This window comes from Chenopodium quinoa, unplaced genomic scaffold (assembly GCF_001683475.1).
Source record: "Chenopodium quinoa cultivar QQ74 unplaced genomic scaffold, ASM168347v1, whole genome shotgun sequence".
In the NCBI taxonomy this organism is placed as follows: Eukaryota; Viridiplantae; Streptophyta; class Magnoliopsida; order Caryophyllales; family Amaranthaceae; genus Chenopodium; species Chenopodium quinoa.
In genome coordinates this window covers 1,190,893-1,214,220 of record NW_018743050.1, presented here as the reverse complement: position 1 = coordinate 1,214,220, position 23,328 = coordinate 1,190,893, and the positions used below count along the sequence as shown (strand labels likewise).

The following is a 23,328-nucleotide window of genomic DNA, read 5'->3' as shown; positions in this document are numbered from 1 at the left end:
GTCTAAAAACCACAAAAATTCTAGTAGTGATAGTGAAGATTCTTTTCCCAAAATCCCAAGTGGTCGTGGTTTTTCTCCTTGTTAGGGCCAAGGAGTTTTCCACGTAAAATCTCTCTTGCATTCTTTAGTTCCTTTAGTTAATCTTTCAGTTCCTTTAGCTAACTTAATTTTAATTCCGCAAAAAGTTTGGCTAATCTCTCATACTACAATTCAACCCCCCCTTCTTGTAGTATTCTTTAAAACAACAATTGGTATCATTCTTTGCAAATTAAAATTTGGTTTTAATATAATTATGCTCCAATTTTTCTCAATTTTAGGTTGTTTTTTGGAATTTGTGAAAATATTAGTGATATTTATCAATTAGTTGGATTTTTTTTTATGTTTTAATGATTAATTTAATTTGTTTTGGTTGATAATTTTGAATTAATTATATAATATATATTAACCTTGGTACTTAAATAGTTAAAATTTTGTATTTTACTTTTAATGGTTAATTTGAAGTTGTTTTGATGGGTTATTTTGAATAAGTTAGAGATTAAAACCTTGTTATTAAATAAGTTGAATTTCGGAAAGTTTAAATGGTTAATATTAAGTTGTTTTGATGGGTATATTTGAATAAATTTGAGATTAGTAACCTTGTTTGTTACTAAAGTAAATGAATTTTGGAACGGGTGAATGGTTACTTTTAAGTTGTTTTGATGGGTAATTTTGAAAAAATTAGAGATTAGTAACCTTGTTATTTTAGCAATTTTGAATAAATTAGATGAATTAAAGTAGTGAATACATTGTTTAGCAATTGTTAGTTCGATGAATGATGTGTTTTAACTTATAAATAAATTAGTTAATTGACATGTTATGAGAAAGAGTACATACCTAATATTTAACCTAATTTTTGTTTATTGTTTTTTTTAATAGATTTGTGAATTAAAGCACGAGTTTAGCTTGAGGACTACATATTGAGCTCAAGTGGGTAGTTGCTATATTGGTATGACTTATAAACTTTACTTAGCTATATTTCTTTCTATTTATCAATTTAATAAAAGTTTATTCATAAAATTGCAACTTGTGTATTGTTTAATTGCAAATAAATACAACAATATATAGAATACTTGCATCATCATATGCCTAGATACCCGTTCAAGGCTTTCTCATTAGGAGAAAGTCTTGAATAGTCCCCGGTTGGGACTGTTCTTAAATGTGTACTCTCACTTAGGTGGTTAATGTATGTTTTCTTTTCGATTTTAAGGAACATCTTGGCTTATCATTTCCTCACTATGTTCTCTGGGTACATATGTGGGTAATTAATTATCCACATCGTGTACTTGGAGAACTAGGGGGAATGCTGTCGGATTTTCCTTAAAATTGGAAAGTTGACATACATTCACTAGTGAGAGTATACATTCAAGGATGGGTTAGGTTGGAGTGATAAGGACCCTTTGGAAACATGCAATTTTTCACTATATGAATGGTATATTCACGTTTTGTACTTGAATTTGATTTACATAAAATATGTAGCAATTAAACATTATTCATTATATGTTGCTATATATGTTTAGAGACAATTTACTAAATGGAAAAGGATCGTGGTTGGATGTATGGTAGACGCGATACATTGGAATTTTGGAATGGGGTTCAAGAGTTTTGCGAGAGGGCTTTAGCTTATCAACACAAACTGGGTGGCAAAGGCCTTTATTGTCCTTGTGTTGATTGTAATAATGTGAATGTGGTCGATAGTGTTGAAATCTTAGAGATCATGTATTATGCCGTGGGTTTAGGAAATTATACCATATGTGGATTTGGCACGGAGAAAGTGGAGAGTACAGTGGGGATCTTGATCGGAATGATGTGCGTGTTAGAAGCAATGAGATTCATGTGGACGAGGAATACAAGAATGATGACTATATTGTTGATAATGGTGAGGATGGAGCCGATGATGATTAGGCGGATGAGGTCGAGGATGAACAAGTGGATGAGATGTTGAATGGTATTTAAAGTGGAGTTTTTGAGTTATTATCGGAGGCTTCCAAAAAGCTGTTGTATCTCGGGTGCAAAAAATACTCCAAACTATCGGCCGTGCTAACACTTTTCAACATTGAGTCGAAGCATTAAGTATGAAAAACTCATTAGTTTTACTTCTTTGTTGACCGCATTAAGTGATATGTTGCCTGATGGGAATGAAATTCCTAAGTCTTACTATTACGCAAAGAAGCTCATGTGTCCCTTTGGTTTGGAGTATAAGAAGATACATGCATGTCCTAATGATTGTATTCTGTATCGAAATGAGTATGAACAACTGCATGAGTGTCCACGATGCAAGCGGTCGCGCTACAAGCGCATGAGTTGCAATCCGGGCACGGAGGGACCTCCTGCTAAGGTGTTGTGGTATCTTCCCATTATTCCAAGGTTTAAGCGTTTGTTCTAAATACCAAAAGATGCTAAAAACTTGAGATGGCATGCAGAGGGAATTTGGTGATGAAGTTAGAAATTTAAGGCTTGGGTTGTGCACAGATGGGATGAATCCATTTGGCACTCTTAATACCCAACACAACACATGGCCGGTACTTTTAGTGATTTATAATTTGCCTCCTTGGCTGTGCATGAAACGTAAGTAAGTAATGCTTTCATTGCTAATAACTGGTCCTAAGCAACTTGGAAACGACATAGATGTTTACCTTGCGCCGCTTATTGACGACTTGAGAAAGATGTGGGATGAAGGGGTTTCTTGTTTTGATTCTCATAAGAACGAGATGTTCACATTGCGTGCAGCCCTTATGTGGACCATGAATGACTTCCCTGCATATGGCAGCTTGTGTGGGTACAAGGTCAAAGGGAAAAAATCATGCCCCATATGTATTGATGACACATCAAGCGTATACCTTACTCATTCTCACAAAGATGTCTACCTACGGACTCGAAGGTTCCTTAGGCGTGATCACCCGTACCGTAGGCAGAAAAAGGCTTTCGATGGAACCGTGGAAAAGGATACTGCGCCTAGACCATTGACTGGTGCTGATATTTGTGCTCGGGTGAAAGGGATACAAACGGTGTTTGGAAAATCAGAAAAACTGTGGTCTCAGCTGCTCTGTTTAAGAAAGAATCAATCTTTTGGAAGCTTCCGTACTGGAGAGAACATGACGTTAGGCATTGTCTTGATGTGATTCATATAGAGAAGAATGTGTGTGATGCTCTTTTTGGAACGCTTATGAATATCCAAGGCAAAACAAAGGACGGAAAGGGTGCACGGTTAGATTTGAAAGAGATGGGGATTCGTCCAGAATTGTGGCCTCAAGAAAAGGTTAGAAAGGGGAAGGAACCGTTGGTAATTTACATGATATTGTGATTATTTTCAAAATCTATGTTAGTAAATATTTGCTAATTTCCTTTGCATGTTTCACTGATGTGATTTGTTTGTCATATGCTAGTGCACATAAAAAGATAATGGACTTGATTGTGCTTTGTATGTGATGAGATTCATGCTTGACATTGTGACTCATTGTACGGACACTCAACAACTTGATGAGGTAAGTCCTAAAACTTAATGAAATGCTATATTGATGTGATTTCTAGCCTTAGACACCTAATATTACCCAACATTGACATGTTATGAGAAATAAAAAGGTCATTTGACAAGAAAGGTAGAAAATGGGCTGAATAGAAGTCATATGGGCCATATTTGGGCCATTTTGTGTTAATATGCTCTTTTCATGTGATTTCTTTCCTTATACACCTATAACTAGATAATATTGACATGTTATGAGATAAATAAAGTTCATTTAATAAGAAATGTAGGAAATGGGCAAAGTAAAGTCATATAGGCCATATTCGGGCTATTTTGAGTAAAAAGCGTCATAAACCTTAATAAAATGCTCTTTTGATTCAATTTTAGGGCTTAGACACATAAAACTATCCAACATTGACATGCTATGAGAAAGAAATAGTTCATTTGATAAGTAATGTAGGAAATGGGCTACATAGAAGTCATATAGGTAATATTTGATAAAATACATATTGTTTTGTCTAATTAATTAATTCTAACATAATGTTTTTGTATTTCAAGTTTTGCAAGGTCCAAAAGGATGGTCCGTTGACAATCAAGGAGCTTAATGAAGTTCGTGACATGTTGGCGTCTTTTATCACCTTCAACATGTAAATGACATTTTAATTATAAATTATTTATGTTAACTTTTGAACTATATATACACTAGTAGAAAACTAACCTCAAGTAACACCCAAAATGTGTTACATAAAGTGGTAAAAGTGTTACTATAGACAATAGGTAACACTTTATTGGGTGATACTTCCGCCCATACCTAAGGTCTTATGTAACACTTCGGGTAACTTATGGTAACACTTTTAAAAATGATACTAGAAATCCTCTTATGTACCACTTTTTATATTATTAGTATCATTTTTAAAGTGTTACTTTTTATTTCTTATGTAACACTTACTTATTTCTAGTAACATTTTTCAATCATAAAGTATCACTTTATCCAACATTATGTATCACTTTTTTGAACTAATGTAACACTTTGTTGATTATTAGGTAACATTTTTCATTCATATTTTGACATATAGTAGCACTTTATTCGACATTATGTATCACATTTTTCAATCAAATTACAAAGAATTAACATATACAATGATCACAAATGTGAAATTAACATATACGATATACCAAAATGTGAAGTGATATAATTTCATAGTTTCTTAAAAAAAACACCCATAAACACCAATTATTTTTGACCAATAGAAACTTGAAGATATACATTTTTTTTATTTTTTGAAAATAAATAACTTAAAGCAACAACAGCAGATGCTCTAGCAAAGGTTGAATGTGAAGTAGCATCCCAACAGCAGAACGTGAAGTAGCAGCCTAGCAGAGCAGAACGTGAAGTAGCAGGGGCATCAATGTCGTCAGTAGGAGGGAAGTAGCAAGGCAGCAACAAAATCTCACTAAGTAGGAATCTTTAACCTCTTGAACCGTAAAAGGCAGATCCTTTGAAGATGCAGACATAAAAATTGTCAACCATGATATGATAAGAAAAGTTGTTGAATGACAACGCAGGCACTACAGCTCCTGCATTAAGAGGTATATGACATATAAAACCATTTCCATGCATTTAAGAATACATTTCCATAAGATATAAAAATAAAAAATTCTAATGTTATATGACTTATATCATAAAGGTACAAACGATGCAAGAATGAAAAATATTAAAAAAAAAAAAATAGTAATGTGCATGCTTTCAGGACCACATAGGAAGATTGGTTAAACGGAGTCAATACAAGTATGGTCAAAGTACCTTAAAGTAGCCATAATCAATGAGGTATATTATTGAAAATACTCTTTAATGAACAACTCAAAGAAAAGCTCGTTGAAACAGACATATCACATGGATTCTACGATGCAAGTTAGATAGAGTTGTAAATATCAACATCAAAAGCAAGAGTTAGGGAGCCTGGGATGTACAAGTACAAGAATAAACAAAGATGTAGTAGCAGCATAAAATCCAACTTATTAGAAAGCTTAAGATAGCCATTATAAGAATACTTAAAATAAAATATGGAATATGAACAGAGGAAGGCAACTGAAAACAGTGGCAAGACTGGCAACAGAATACTAATATGGTTATGAATGATAATGCCGTGAAAGTACAAATACATAGCATATCCAAAGAAACTTTAGTAGCAAGAATAAACTTGGGCAAGACATTAATACATATCATATATAAACAATATTGAGATGTGGTGATAAAACTAAAGCAAGTACATTGAGAGATGTTGTGATAAATTTAAAGTAAGTACATCAAGTAGGATATAGAAAATATTTCAACTACCAATCTCATCAGTCATCATAGTAGAAGTGAGTGAGTAATGTAGAAAAACCTGAAGAACCATTATATAACTATTTCAAAACATCCTTAAAAAGGAAGTAAACCAATTACTAAAGAACTCCATACCACTTCTTACTAGGGTTTGCTTGGTGTCAAGGATCTAATCCTGCAACAAAAATAATATGACCTCTGTTGTTGAGCACATAAACACAACCCTATTGTAAAGGCCATTTTCAGAGCATCAGAATCAGAAAAACCACGTTCAAATTTGATTAGTAGAATGCAGTTCAGCTATGTCAAATTGTCAGTTCAAATTTCTAAGGATTGTAAGGCAAATGAATAAAAAAAATGCTAAAATTGACATATTAATGATCTCATATACCATGAATAGCTGATACCAGAACTCAATCATAGTTTGCAAGTAAAAGTTAAGACTTAAGATAGAGTGATGATTTTTTTTTTTCAAATTCTTGCTTCCTTATATTAAACTACCAAGGTGGTTTGTCAGAGGGTCGAATCATGCTGCGTATACTATCAGATCAACTCTTGCCATTATCATAATAGCAAGCCAGATGATTCCTAATACATGCGAAATCACGAAACAAAAACTCAAGACCAAAGATACCCGAGTAAGGTAAAGCAAAGCCCCATAATACCCATCCTAAATCAAAAGTTTAGTTGTGATATTGTTAGATCATTACTGTACTAGTTTAGTCTGACTTTCACTATCTTATTGACAATAAGATTCGAATAATTAAGATAACATACATCAGATTAACCGCCCGACCATTTCATAAACTCTCCACCAAATACATGGAAATCTGACAATCAAGTATTTAAATATTGAAAGCAGGAAAACTAGAACTTTCATAAGTAGACCCTTTTCCTTTCTAAATTTAACACATCCTATTAAGATGATCAAGTTTAAGATTTCAAAACTAGTTTCAAACCTTCACAACAATATAGCACAAAAAACTAACTACCCAAGTATCAGAATATATCTAACAATCATATTTCATTATTCAAGTGAATAAGCTAACAAATCAAAACTTTCACACAAATCAAAATCATCAGAACTCAAAATTAATGAAATTAGAAAAGTTTATACCTTTCTCATAAAAATATAACGAAGAAGATCCAAGATCAGCTCCTAATCCTAACAAATTCACAACAGCAATCAACAAGAAATAAAAAGCAAGTAATTGCAAAACAAAAAAAAAAATTCCCAAATTCACAGAACTGTCGCCTTTTGTACTGTAAAATAAAAAAAAAATCCCTAAAAACAAAACCCTAAATCATAAATTAAAATAATTAAATAACCCTAAATCAAAATAAAGAAAAAAAAAACTTACAATTAGAGGTGGTGTTGATGGCGCGGTTTGCAGGAGAGCAAAAGAGGTGGTGGTGCGGCTTCAGCTTAAGGTAGAGGTGGTGGTGGCTGCACGGCCTAGACTTGAGTGCGGTGGTGGATGACATTCTTCACCTTCACTGCAAAGAAAGACAAAGAAAGTGAGGGGTGTCGACTGTCAGACTAGATTGAATGAAATAAACAAATCTAAATTAAGTAAAAGAGTCCTTTCAAAAAAAGAAAAAAAAAATACTCTTAGCAGTATTTGAGAACTTTTTAATTAAGGCTAGTTTTTTAGCAAGATTTGAGAATTGATACCTTTCTTTGGATGCATTTTTTCTTTTCTAAGTAGTAGTGGACTAGTGGTTGCTGCTTTTTTACATTTTTCTACTAGTGAGTGCTACTTCTATCAAAGTGTTAAAATCAAGTGTTACTTAATATTCATGTGTTACAATCAAGTGATACTTAATATCAAAGTGTTACAATCAAGTGTTACATAATGTCAAAGTGTTACAATAGTGTTACTTATAAGTTAATTAAGGTTCTATCCTTAAAAGTGATACCATGTGGTGTTACCTTAGGTCATTATTGTAGTAGTGATATTGTTATTCATTATATATTTACTTACTATCATTTGTATATATATATATATATATAACACCTTTTTTTTAATGTATTGCGTTTGGGAATATTTATATCTATATATATATATATATATGAATTCTTTTTTTTAATATTATTTTTGTATCTTATTGTAATATTTAATAATAATATTATTATTAGTAATTATAATAATAATATTATTAATTATTTTATTTAATATAATTGTTGGAATTACAGGTTATTATTATTGCTGGAAACAGGTTTTTTTTTAAAATATTATTGCGCGAAAATTGGAAAAAAAATTGAGTAAAAAGGCACCGGTTAACCGGTGCCAAAACTAGCTACCACCCCAAAAAAAATGGCGGGAGACTATTTTAGGCACCGGTTAACCGGTGCCCAAAACAGTTAAAGGCACCGGTTAACCGGTGCCAATTTGGGTATAGGGCACCGGTTTTGAACCGGTGCTAAAAAGGGGGGTATTTGGCACCCCCCACATAGAATGCGGTTCAAACCAGTGCCTTAGACCGGGTTTGAACCGCTGACAAAGCCCTTTTTTCAACTAGTGAAAATTTGCCATTCCAAAACAACACTTACCGGCCGAACGAGGGTAGTGATGGGCTACGCCAAAGCGAGGCATCACTACCTCTCCTAGGAAGAAAGGCATACCGGGTATGCAAGTTGGTTTTGGTTGTACTCAACGATATGAGTGATGGAGTCCTAACATGTCGTGGCAAAGTGAATAAATTGTTGAGAGAGCATTAGATGCGACGATTTATTCAACCAAGAGTGGCTTGGAGCCATTAGCAAAGTGTTGCTTACCTTAGGAGATTGAGTGTTAAGACAAGCCAAAGCATGCTTAACCACTCTTTGTTTCTTCGGATCTTAGAATCGACTTATTCTCACCAAATTGGGGACAACTTTAAATGTGTGAATAAGATGTTTTAAATAAGTTTGATTAAAATGCATGAATTCAATCTTATTTAAATTTCATGAATGGTTTTTCATTAAAATTCTTTCAATTGTAGAATCATGTCTTCAAATAACTCAAACAGCCAATTCTCGTTACGCTCAATTCTCGACAAGGAGAAGTTGAGTGGGCCAAATTTTCTTGATTGGCAAAGGAACTTGCGAATTGTTCTCATGAAAGAGCAAAAGGAATATGACCTTAATGAGGAAATGCCCGAGGCTCCCAATGAGAAGGTGACTCAAGCTGCCCTAAATCGATGGCAAAGTGCCAATCGAGATGTCAAATGCATCATGTTGGCCACAATGTCTCCAGTGCTTCAAAAGACTTTCTTTGAGAAGGAGACAGCTTTTGAGATCATTTCTGAATTTCAAAATATGTTTAAAGAGCAGGCCCAAACCGAAAGGTTTGAAACCCACAGGCAGGTCCTTGAGAGCAAGCTCAAGAAAGGAGAGCCAGTCAGCCCAGATGTACTCAAAATGATAGGATTGTTTGAGAACATGGGAAGGCTTGATGAAGGGTATTCAACCGAGATGGCAATTGACATCATTCTCCACTCACTGCACAAAGGCTATAATCAGTTCAAGATGAACTATAACATGCACAACATGGAGAAAACCCTCACCAAGCTTCATGGTATGTTAAAGCAAGCAGAGCAAACGCTCAAGGATGAGGGGAAGCATGATATGCTCATGATAAAAAAGGGCAAGCCGTTCAAATTCTCAGGCAAAAAGAAGAAAGGCTTTAAGGGGAAGGGCAAGAGAAAACCTTTCCGCCTAAGCCTAAAACTACCAAGGATAACAAAGGGAGAAAGAAGGTAGCATCTTCTAAATCTGATTCCGAATGCTTCTACTGTAAGAAGAAGGGACATTGGAAGAGAGATTGCCTCAATTTCAAGGAAGATATGAAGAACGGAACTGTTGCTTCTGTTCAGGTATATTCATTATAGACTTTAACTTCACTAGCTTAGCATCATGGGTATTATATACCGGATGTGGCTCACACCTTTGTTCCAATTCTCACGGACTAAGGAACGCTAGAAGGCTAGAGAAGGGAGAGGTTGAACCTGGGTCGGCAATGGAGCCAAAATTAGTGTCGTATCCGTAGGAACTCTCTGTTTGTCTTTGCCCACTGGGCTTGTTTTGGAACTAGATAACGTTTATTATGTTCCCAACATCACCAAAAACATCATTTCAATTTCGGCGTTGGACGCCAAGGGTTTTGAATTTCAAGTAAAAAACAATAAATGTTCGTTTTATCTCGATAATAATGTTTTATATGGTATTGCACATTCTGAAAATGGTCTTTATGTGCTTGATCTGGACAAACAAGTTTATAATGTGAATAATAATACCAAAAGAGCTAAGACCATGGAGTCAAACCAAACTTACTTGTGGCATTGTCGTCTTGGCCACATTAACATCAAACGCATCAAGAGACTTCTACAAGAAGGTGTTCTTGACTAATTCGATTTAGAATCGTTTGAGAATTGCGAGGGATTTTTATTAGGCAAGATGATTAAACAACCATTCTCCAAGCTAGGAGAAAGGGCAGGAGACTTATTAGGTCTAATACACACTGATATATGTGGAATGAGCTCAACCACAAGAAATGGACACCGATATTTTATCACCTTCACAAATGATTATAGTAGATATGGTTATGTCTACCTAATGTCACATAAATCTGAATCATTTGAAAAGTTCAAAGAATTTCAGAGTGAAGTTGAAAATCATCTTGGCAAGAAAATCAAAGCCCTTCGATCGGATCGAGGTGGTGAATACTTGAGCCAAGAATTCGATGACCATCTGAAAGAAAATTGTATACTTTCAGAATTTACACCTCCGGGAACTCCTTAATGGAACAGAGTATCCGAAAGGAGAAATCGAACCTTGTTGGACATGGTATGATCAACAATGGGTCTTAGTGATCTTCCTATCTCTTTCTGGGGATACACACTTCTAACTGCGGCACTAACACTGAACCGTGCACCATCAAAAGCTGTAGAAAAGACTCCATATGAATTATGGACAAAGAAACCTCCTAGGTTGTCTTTTCTAAAGATATGGGGATGCGAAGCATATGTCAAGAAATTGATTTCTGACAAACTTCATCCCAAATCTGACAAGGTTTACATTGTGGGCTACCCAAAAGAAACCAAAGTGTTTTACTTCTACAATAAATCGGAGAACAAAGTGTTTGTTGCTCGCGATGGTGTCTTTTTGGAGAAGGAACACCTTTCCAAAATGACAAGTGGGAGGAAAATCGAACTCGACGAAGTTCGTGAGGATGAGAAACAAAATCAGAATGACATTCAAAGTGCTCAAACAACATCTGTTGACGCAGGTCAAAATGATCAAAATGTGCAAAGTCAAACCAACAATGCAAATGCTCAATCCATTACCCTACGTAGGTCTCAGAGGCCGAGATCTCAACCTGATAGATATATTGGTTTAGTATTAACCGAGATATCAGAGGACATCCTAATTATTGATGGAGATGAACCGGTAACCTACAAGCAAGCGATGGAAAGCACCGACTCTGCCAAATGGCATGAGGCCGTGAGATCTGAAATGGATTCCGTTTTTGAAAAACAAGTCTGGGACTTGGTTGACTTACCCAAAGGTTATACACCTATCGGATGTAAGTGGATTTTCAAGATGAAAACCGAAAAATATGGAAATGTATCCATTTGTAAAGCTAGATGGGTGGAAAAAGGTTATAGACAAGTTCATGGTATAAATTACGATGAAACCTTTTCACCAGTCGTAATGCTTAAATCCGTTCGGATCCTCCTAGCGATTGCTGCATATTATAACTATGAAACATGGCGGATGGACGTCAAAAATGCCTTCTTAAATGGTATTTTAGAAGAAATTGTGTACATGACACAACCAGAAGGTTTTGTCGACCAAAACAATGTTGGGAAGGTTTGTAAGCTTAAGAAGTCCATTTATGGACTAAAGCAAGCTAGCATAAGTTGGAATCTGCGATTTGATGAAGCCATTGGTAAGTTTGGTTTTATCAAAAATCTAGATGAATCTTGTGTTTACAAGAAGTTCATTGGGAGTGACATCGACTTCTTAGTCTTATATGTCGATGAAATATTGCTCATTGGAAATAACATTTCGTTGTTAGAGTCTGTAAAGGCCTGGTTTGGAAAATGTTTCTCAATGAAAGACTTAGGAGAGGCTCAGTTCATACTAGGCATCAAAAGGGATGATTGGATTGAGTCAAAGTACTTATATTGATAAGGTAATTGCTCGATTTGGCATGGAAGGGGCCAAAAGAGGTCACCTGCCAATGTCACATGGCATAAACCTAAGCAAGAAGTAGTGTCCACAGACACCTGATGAGCGGGAAAGAATGAATCTGATTCCATATGCTTCGCTTATTGGATCAATCGTGTATGCCATGATATGTACTAGGCCAGATGTATCGTATGCCTTGAGTGCTACGAGCCGTTACCAATCAGATCAAGGAGAGGCCCATTGGACTGCGGCTAAGAATATCCTAAAGTACCTGAAAAGGAACAAGGATAAATTTATGGTATATGGTGGTTCAAAAGAATTAGTTGTTGAAGGTTATACCGACGCAAGCTTTCAGACAGACATAGACGATTTTAAATCGCAATCTGGATATGTGTTCTGTCTGAATGGAGGAGCGTTCAGTTGGAAAAGTGCCAAGCAGAGTAAACTGCAGATTCTACAACTGAAGCCGAGTACTTAGCAGCTGCTGAAGCGACTAAGAAGGCTGTTTGGATTCGTAAGTTCATTGGTGAACTTGATGTTGTACCCTCCATAAAGGGTCCAATAGCCCTCTATTGTGACAACAATGGAGCTATTGCTCAGGCCAGATAGCAAAGGGAACATCAAAAAGTCAAACATGTCAAACGGCTGTTTCACATGATTCGAGAATGGAAATCAGAAGGTGAAATCAGAATTTGCAAAGTTGGAACGGATGACAACGTAGCCGATCCACTTATTAAACCTTTGCCTCAAGTGAAGCACAACAGGCACGTTGAGGCAATGGGAATCAGGCATGTAGGAGACTAGCTTTGATTTCCCGGTTTAGTGTTTTAGTTAAATTTTGAACTCTTAATGTAAGACACTAAGGAAAATCATTCAAGTTTTGGAGTAATATAAATTTCATTCAATATTTTATTACTCCGTTTGCTATTTAATTGTGGTTTGGGATTAAATAATGAGTCTATTCGATTCTTGAAATATTCAAAATAGGGTATCAAGACCAGTCGTTATAAGGAAACACCTATTAAGTGAACATTGAATATTATAATAAAAAATTGTCCCTAATCGAGGTCATTTAAACGATGGAGGATTAATTACCAATTGAGGTTAGTGTGTTGTTTGATTTATAGCACTGTTTCTTGTGCTACGAGGACATGATTGTCATAAATCATTTGCACAGGTATTAGTTTAGAACCATACTGGATCGACCTATGAGAATAATTTAAAAGATTAAAAATCCTCATAAGTATACTTCTCATTATGGCTATCGGAACCTATTTCCTCGACCATGAGTATTGTGAGCTCTCTTGTTTGAGTACTAGTTCGCTTTGATGTTGTCAAACGTCTGCCGTAATAGGGGATTATAACGGCAACACTTGGGCGGCTAGGTCCTCTCAGTAAGAGGAGCTACATTACAAGAATGGGAATGTCCCCCTATTAAAATAGGGAAGATGTCTTTGTTGTATACAAGGCCTCTCGCAAAGCGAGACTGTAAAAATGCATGGCCGTGCTCGGATGGATTTTAGAAATCATCTATTTATTGACAGTCGGACTCGGAATCGAGAAACACTTCTGGAAGTAATAACGATGACGAAATAATCTTACCTTTTAGTCCATGAAGAGACATAGGAAAAAGGTTGTACACTAAATGCGCACTTGTCCGGAAGGACAAATTGGAGATTGAAAGGAATGGTGTCCTTCGAACAAGTGTACTATTCCATTAGTGGGTTCAAAATTATTAGAAAGCTAATATATTCAGTAAGGTCAAGTGATCGGAATGCCTGGGTGGAGGCCTCTTCCGATCAGTAATATTAATGCATAATTAATATTACAGTTTAATCTTGAATGAACCCTTCGGGTCACACCCAAGCAACTAACGAACCGAAGTAACTAATTAATTATGAATTAAATAATAAGTCAACCGAGTAATTAATATTTAGATGTCGGGAATTTGAGCTTAAAGCGACGAAACCGAACGTCGCAAGTCGAGTCGGAAAATAATAAAAGACGAGACATGAAAATAATAAATCAACAAAGACCAAAATATCCCTAGCATCAGAATGCCCCGAGCAAACCGAGTGCTAGGGGCATGGTGTCTAGCATCGCAATACTAGGCATAGCCTAGTGCGTGCTAGCGCTGCTATGTGGCTGCCTTGTGCGCGCATTGGCTAGCAGCCATGTCGCAACAAGTCGCAGCAGCTAGAACGCAATGCCCGCCAGCCACAGCAGCTAGCAGCAGCATGGCTAGGCCATTGCGCGCATGCTAGCGTTGCTGGGCCTGCTGGGCAGCCGTGGAAAGGAAGCCCACCTTGGGTGCCTTGGTGCCCAAGTGTTGGTGCCACGTGGCGTGAATTGAGAGGAGATTGGAAGGGTGTGTTGGCCATTTTTGAAGAGGGAGTGGGGAGCAAGTTTGGTCCCTCCCTCCTCCAAATGGTCCTCACTTAACCTCTCACATAAGCTTGCCACTTGTTGATTTATTACTAGTTTGATTATTAATTTTATTTTAGCTTTAAAATAAAATGGAAAAATCAAATTCTCCCACATTGATGGGAGAGCTTTTCACTCTCTTATTTTCCCTATAAATACCCAAGTTGGGGTATTGGGAAAATTACTTGAGTGAGAGTTGAAAAAGGCATCACCATTGTGAAAACCTTTGAACTCATTAATCACTCGGGTCATGTCATATGTGTCAAACACTTTGAGTCGAGTCATGAAAAGTCATATATGAGTCAAAAAACACTAAGCCTTAGGTAAACCCTAAGATAATTAAAAGATAAGCAATGTCCTATAGTTCAAAATATGAATACGGGTACATTCCAAAGCGAGCAAGAATATTCCCGGATTTTTTCTAAGACCGCGAATATAAAAGCATGAGATTCTTCTAAGATTACAGGAGTTTGAGCAAAAAACATACATGGATCATTAAATTAGAGATCAAGAGCTTTAATTTGCAAAAAGATTTGAGCAGATTTGGTTGAAAGGAAACGACCAAGTTGAAAGCAATAGACAACAGCAGCAGCAGAAACAGAGAAGAAATTTTTCGCCAAACGACAAAGCTTTCGCTTGGCGCTAATATCTATCTCCTAACGACAGAATCAATGCGCGGCGACAAGATGCATGGCCCCATAAAAGATTATGCGGACCTCTTACAGTAATTTTGGGTTCCTTGGTACGCCAGTTAGCCCCTATAAACAAATTGACATGATTAAGTAGTCGGCTTGAATACAATCGCAATAGGAGATCGACGTGACAAAAGATCATCTCACTTAGCTCAAAGCACCTAAATATTGGCTCATCGCAAGGCACCGAAGTAATGGTTCAGAAAGCAGCAAAAACGCCAAAGAACCGACTCATTATAAAATACGCCGAGGTACTGGCACAACGAGGAATCATAATGAAATAACAGCAAATAGCAAAGTGAAGTATCAGCACTGAGGATCAACAAGTGGTGATCTTTGATAATTTTCTTAGGAAGGTTATCACTATGAAGCTGAAGATAGCTCAAGGCGAAGCAATCTTAGACGACATTCCCTAGGATGTGGAGGTAGTAGAACAAAACAACTTTGATTTAACAAAAATTGATTATGTCCTGAGGCATGGATGACTCATACATCAAGTTTCTCGAGGCAAAGAGACCCATAATTATCGGACAAGTTTTCCCAAGACGAAAAGAAATTGTCAATTGATGCACACTTCCTAAGGTGTAGAAGTTGGCAAATACATCCCAAGGCGTGGGTACTTAGTATAATTTCACTTGCAAGCTACTCAAGGCGTAGAAGCTCATGACAGGACTATCAAGGCGCCGAAGCTGTTAAACTATTAGACTTCCCAAGATGTGGAAAATCATTATTCGAAAGACTACTCAAGACGAAGGAGTCCACGACATGTTCCCCGAGGTGAGGAAATTTGTCATCAATCATTTGTGAGTTGCTCAAGGCGAGGAAGCTCATGATAAGAATTCCTAAGGCATGGAAAAACCATCATCCAATGGATCGCTCGAGACGTCGTGGTTCACAATAAGAATTCCCAAGGCGTGGAAAATTGTCATTCAGTGAATCGCTCAAGACGTGGTGGTTCACGGTAGAACTCCCAAGACGTGGAAGATTGTCGTCCAGTGGACCGCTTGAAGCGTAGTGGTTCACGATATAATTCTCGAGACAAGGAAGGACGTCACAACAACCCTGAAGATGGCTACAAGCAGTCATCTTCGACGATGTTCCTGAGGCACTGTGGATGACTGTCACAAACAAGTGAAGATAGCGAGGCAATGATACCTTCAATGATGGCGTTCACGAGGCACTGTGGAAGTCGTCATAACAATGCAACAACAAAAATCGGTTACTTCAGAGACGTGTGCTTGACGATGCAAGATACGCGTTTCTTAACTCTCTTATCTGGAATAAAATAAGTGTTTTTTATGAAAATACGATTTTAGCCTTCACACGGATTTTATGACTTAATTCTATTAAGAAATGAATTTCGCATAGGAAAACGTGTTATTTTCTAAAGCATCGCCTGACGCCAGATCTGTCGCCTAGCGCTGCAGTGCAGCGCCTAGCACTACGCCTGTCGGCTGGTGACGAGCCCTGTCGCCTAGCGAAAGGATTGGTTTTACTCTGTTTAAAACTCAAACTATTTTTTTATTGATTTCCAGACTATTTTCCTATAAATATGACTCATCAAACTCCCCCAAGCTAAACCATTGCTTGTTCCCAAGCAACACTAGACTCAAGACGGAGAAACAAGACAAATAGGACTTCCAAAGCTAAAATAAATAAGTAATTAAAAGATTTTATGAAATTTAATGGAAATCCAAGCTACTCTATCTTCGACTCGAGCACTTTTTGGAAAAAAATAACAGGTCGAACAGATTGGGAGTCCGGTGTTAGCAAATCTAGTTCTATTGGTTGTCCAGCTCTTCGCATGCTACTTTGATTTATCCTTCAGTTATTTTGACCCAAGAGTGAGGCCGGCCAGGTAACTACATCGGACTTAAAACTTCTATGGTGGCTCACTGGATCTCATGGAGATGCAAGCCTTAATCTCTCCAAATTCCTCATTGAAGCATTTTTATGGGAGCGAGATATGAAGAAGGGTGATATATCAATGGGTGGATTTGTTTCTGTGTTGTGTGCGGCATTAGATATTGATTTGAAAAATAAAGAGACATTCGAATCCACCAACTACATCAATCAGGCTGCAATGGATAGATTCGGTTGGCCTTTTCACCAGTCCAAGGGTCAATATGTTTGGTTTGTTAAGGGTTACCGAAAATCTGATGCAAAGTTGGTGTATGACATTTTCCCGAATGATGCACCCCATGATGCAATCAAGCCCTCTAAGTTGGAAACCACTTGAGATCATCGAGCAGATAAAGGTACACGGTGAAGTGCAACGTACTTTCCCTTGTTCACATTATCAATCGGCGGTCGCTAGACCAAATAGCCCGGTGGTTGAAGATACCTCTCCTCCTTGCCCTCCACCATATTCTAGTAACCTGACTTCTATTACTACAACAGCTCCACTCACTCTTGATGAGCAACTGAAAATTTTTATGGATTCTTGTCTTTCTTTTCAGGATTCAGTTCTCACACGATTCACCACCATTGAAGGACAGGTACAAGATCTATATGATAAGATTCGTGATTTGCGTTGCCATGTTGCAGTTCCCCGGGCCACTGTTCTGCTGTTGTCACTTTTACCATACCTAATGGTAGTAGCGAGTTACTTTGAGTGTGCTATACCTTTCCTTTCTCCTTTGTATGCTTGTACACAGTGAGGACACTATGCTTCATTCTAGCTTGGGGGAGGTATACTTATCTTTAATTGCTTTCATAGTGTAGTTTTAATTGCTTTCTTAGGATTGTTGTACGGTTTGTACCATTCATTAGGAGTGGGAGTTTACGTGCAACGAAAAAAAATGTATTGCCTTCTTAGTTTAGTTGTGTTTTGAATAATGCATTCTTGTGCCTATTTTACATATGTTTGACTTCAAACCGTGTGCGGATTAGATTAGACTCTCTTGAGCTTCTTCTCATCATAGTTATGATATTGAAATTCGATCGGTGTGCTTTATACATTGATAACTGCGTAGCAATGTAGCCTGCAATTAATTGGTTTGTGGGAAGATATTTTACTCTTTTTTAGTCTAACTAGTCGAGATTTTGTAGACCTCAAGCCAAGTGAGTTTTTGAAACCTGATTGATTGACTGTCACATTTATAACAATCTATATTATTGTATGTGTGATAGTTCCTGGTGCAACTCTGATCTTGATTTTGCCTTGAGACTCGTAGTAAATCGGTTGTGATGAGTGCATGATTGAAATGATAAAGGTCTTTCTTCTTCTTAATTTGAGCCTCCAGAAGTTATTTTTTGTACATTTTCTCCCTAATTGAGACCCATGTTAAGCTTTACCCTTCATTAAATTAGTCATACAACAAGCCTTCGGCCTTAATTGGTTACTATTCCCAACCTAGCTTGGAGGAGTGGTCTATCTTGTGATTTGTGATTTTTATTTGGCTAGATATATGCTTTGTGGTGCAATAATGGAGATTTTGAATGGAAGCTAAAGGTTTTTTTTTTTAAAAAGAGAAAAAGTAGAATAAATGGGGTATGAAAATAAATAGAAAAAAAAACAAAAAAAGAGAGAATGAAGGAATGAAAAGGAAAAAAAAAATTATAAAAAAAAGTTATAAAAGGCATAAGGGAAAATATTAATCCCTTGGATTATTTATAATATCCTAAGTTCTAAGCTAAAAATAATTCAAGAAAAGAAATAAGAAAATATAAATTACATAAGTTGTAATATATTGGACCATAGACAGTGACGTGGCACGAAGATGATCGATGCAATCGAGGGACGAGTGAAGATGTGCAGCGGCAAAGCCTCGTGGGCTGCTTTGGCTGCCTGTCAGAACCTGGGGGCGCAGGCTGGTAGCCGAGGCCTGGCAGTGGCATTTGAAGGCTCGCGTGGGCGCGGGCTTTGGTCGCAGGGTACATAGCTCGGATTAAAACGGCCATAAAGATTGTTCTAGAATTCCTCTCGGGGCGTGTGACCTATCATTGGAAAGGTCTTCAAGTCTAGTTTCCGACGAAACTTAAATCACTTCACTCAAATCTGTAGAACTTAAGTTATGATCAAAAGAGTGGAAAAGGGTGGGTTTTGATAATTTGCAGACCTTTGTTTTTCTTCGTGTCTAACTCAAATTCATTTCCGTAAAGTGCATAACGACCCTTGCGGAATGCATAAAATCCTCAGAGTCAACATCCACGAACATGAGATCTTTGATTAATAAGCTCAATTCATCTACTTCCATCCAAATTAAATGTCATCTGAATCAATTCCAAACACTTCGAAAACGTCCAAATGATTACTGAAATCACCTGAAACATTAAGAAAAACACAAACGGAGCGTAATAGTGTACAAAACAAACAAATTATGCATTTTCAACCTTAAAAGCAACAAAAAGACCTAAAAAAACAACAATAAACTTAACATAAACGTGCCTATAAACTCTATATAAATATAACTCATCAAATTCCCCCAACCTACACCGTTACTTGTCCCCAAGCAACACTAGACTCAAGACGGAGAAACAAGAAAAATAGGACTTCTAGGGAACCAGAATAAGACCAATCTAACTCTCGAGCAAACAATCAAACCAAAGTTATTAAAACCAAAATCTAGCTCGGATACAAATAGAATGAACCATTCAACATCATGATCCACAATTGTAACCAAACTTGGCCACAAAAAAATTCCCAATCAAGCTAGTCTTCGCCGCACACCTTGTAGAATATAAATATTTGATGCTACAAAGGGTAACTTGATGATAGATAGCAAGAGATAACTTTCACTCAATCACAAAACACACATGCTGATCAAAAGGACTTTATAAGCTTGTAATGGGGCAAAGGTGAAGGGGTAGGATAATATTTAGGAAAATGTGAGCGAAAAAGCCAACTTGGGGAGCAACAACATAAACACAAACAAATAATGATCTAAAATTCATTCTCCAATTGACATCACTAACTTTCTCCAAACATTATAAAGAACCAAGATTGAAATTACTTATACATCGTCATGAATAATCTTTTTCTTTCTTGTTATCCTTTTTCTTTGCCTTTTTCTTTCAATTTTTTGGCTTTTTCAACGAAGTATATATAAACAAGCTTTTTATTCTTTTTTTTTTCTTTCTTTTTTTTTCTTCACATCTTCAAGTAACACTTCTCAACTATAAATATAACTTTTTTTTTTCAATTTTCACTCCACCATGTTCTGCATAAAATGAAGCTTGATAATGACAAACAACAACACTACAACAATAAGCTCCCCCAAGCTAGCTAAACTTGGGAATAGTAACCAATGGGGCTAAAGAGACTTGTAATGTAACTAATATCAATAAATGGACAAGACAACAATATGGGTGCTTAAAAAGGGAATAAATGTATCTAAATATCATCTAAAGGTTACCTAAAGAACATGACCTTTATCATATACGGCATGCGTGAATCATTATCGAATTACTAATAAATCTCAAGCCAAAGTCATTGAAATAACAAATTGCATCAATCACACAAACACAAAGTAAGGTGACCTAGCAAGAGAATTGGCTAGCTATACTTAATAAGGGACAACCACTCTTTCCACAAACAATTCAATTGATTCACATAATGTCAAGCAGTTAGCATTGTATAGCACAGACCAACTGAATTTTAGAATGATAACTAAGATCAAAAGAAGCTCAAGAGAGTCAAATCAAACCCGCACACGGTTCGAAGTCAAAATATAAAAGATAGACACAAGTATGCAACATCAAAACAGCTAATAAAAAAAACTAAAAAAGCAATAAATTGATTTTCATTGTATGTAAACTCCCAATACTAATGAATGGTACAAACCACACAACACCTACAAAGCAATAAAAATAAAGCTAAAACACAACTAACATGCATAAAGTGATGATGACAATCATCCTCCCCCAAGCTAAACATCACATTGTCCTCAATATGAACAAAGAGGACACTAAAGAATAAATAAGGGAGAGGCACAACTCACAAAGGGTTGGGTAAGCGAATGGAGTGTCAAAAGGTATAGACACCTCCACCACAATTGATATTTGTAATAGGGTAGCCAAAATAACCAAGGAACTTAGCTATGTTTGTACCTAGCAACAAAGTTCATCACTTGAACACAAATTAGCATTATTATTTAAATGATGAAAAGATGAAATAAAAAAAAAAGAAATAAATAAATAAATACAGAAAACAAAAAGAAAAAGAAAATTGGGTTGCCTCCCAATTAGTGTTGGTTTTTAAATTCTCGTACGACCCTACTCAATTCGTCAATCAGAAGAATCAAATTCCTTGAGTAACTTATCATACGCCCCTGCAAACATATCATTGAGCACTACATATGTCTTGAATATAAGCACACCAATCTTGAAATACAGGGGGTTAGAAAAATCAGAAGAGAAATTAAAAGAAAAAGAAAAGTAAGAATAGGAAGAAAAATCAAAATAAAAAGAAAAGGGAAAGAATTTACAACTTCTCTCTACCTCTTTGAATGAACATCAAGGTCCACTTTGCCACTATCATGCAATGGAGATATTTTGAGAAAGTTAGAGCAATAAATCATAGAGGATGAATTCACAAGTTTAAGATTCTCTACGCATGGGACATAAAGGAAAGGTAGGGTTGGCTCAACATCCATGAATTTACCATTATTAATCGCACCCACTTCTATAAGCATGTTTGCACAAGAGTCTGTAGCTTGAATTTTCATAACTAATGGTTCCTCAACCACGAATTCATCATATAACGGTTCATCATCCTTAAAAATTTCTAGCATATACCCACTTTGTTCTCATCATGAACATCTACTAATTCATACACGTTCTCTTGAAAATTTTCATTCTTAATACACCCTTCATCGTCATCATAAATGTATGGTAAGGCACTAGATTTTACAATAGAATGCGCTTCATACTTGGGACAGGGGTTTGGAACATGCATGAAAGAATTATTGTAAGGACATGAAGAGTCGTCATAATCATATGAATAACAATGAGAACAATAACAAGGGGATAGAGTATTGGTCAAAGAAGTGAAGGAGAAGAAATTTTCATGAGTTGGTTCAACATACAATGTCATTTCCCACTCATATGTATCTCTAGCTCGCTAACCACTCAATAAAATCCCAACCAAAATATTCTCCACTACACAAAGACTCAACTATAAACCTAGTTTCTTCATTTAGACCCTCATAAATCACTAAGCACATATCCCATTCTTCAATTCCATGATTAGGACCAACAAAGTCACCAAGACTATAATAGTATCTCTAAAACACCTCATTCTCAAATTGTGGAAAATAAAAAATAGCCATTAAAATAATCCACAAAAGAGTAAGAGATCCTGCAAACACAAGAATCAGTAGAGAAAAAAAGAATACACACACACACACACACACACACACATATATATATATATATATATATATATATAAGTCTCATCAAATAAGAAGCTAAATAAAATTAACCCGTCTCCCCGGCAACGGCGCCAAAATTTGATAGGTTGTCATACACCTGTAAAAAAATATATCCTAAAAAAACCAACTAACAATGTAGTAGGGTAACTAGGGTTAAATCCACAGAGTGATGGATATTCAATCTAACTTCTAAGGTATGGAGAAACTAAACTATGTCACGAAATTGGGATAGAAAAGTAGTCTAAATCAAAATAGGAATAAAACAATTATTAAAAAGACCTAGGGTTATGGTTCACCGTGCTTATAATTCTAAATCTATCAAATATTAATAACAATTCAATCAATCAATTATCTAGAACAATTGCTAAGCCTACGGTCGGGTCTTAACACTTCCAATTCAATATATGTAGTTCGGTCGCTAACATAATCAGAATTGCTAATTGTAGGTAAGCCTCTAAAAGTAAGATCTTTCGATTTAAACTCTTATTAACAATAATTAATCAAACAATTGATCAAGTTGCAAGATTAACAATACGACACTATCAATTAGAGAAATTAATAATCAAAATATCAAAAACATCAATCTAGATTCATAGTATAAACATAGATTCCCAAACCCTAGAAATAAACTAATCTAGCATGGAAGAAATAATTAAAACTAGATCTAAAGAATAAAACATAATTTAAAGCAAGAAATGGAAATAAAAATACCTCAATAATGAATTAAAATAATAAACCCAAGAATCATCCATGGAAGAATCCATAAAGATGCCATGAGAAACTAGGGTTCAAGAGAAAACTAAAAAGAACGTAAAAAAAACGTATAAAAGGCATAAGAG

The 23,328-nt window shown here is 36.1% G+C and overlaps 1 long non-coding RNA gene across 4 annotated transcripts; it reads right to left on the bottom strand.

The window, feature by feature from the left end:
- Positions 1-4,640: 4,640 nt before the first annotated feature.
- LOC110730873 lies at positions 4,641-7,427 on the bottom strand. 4 transcript variants are annotated; one of them, XR_002513163.1, is made up of 4 exons: positions 7,187-7,427; positions 6,943-6,990; positions 5,961-6,000; positions 4,641-5,077 (listed from the first exon to the last, which is right to left on the bottom strand). It is a non-coding gene; the product is annotated as an uncharacterized LOC110730873 (long non-coding RNA). The 4 variants fall into 4 exon arrangements; XR_002513164.1 differs by having other exon boundaries at positions 4,641-6,049; XR_002513162.1 differs by having other exon boundaries at positions 4,641-6,000.
- Between the last annotated feature and the right edge of the window lie 15,901 nt (positions 7,428-23,328).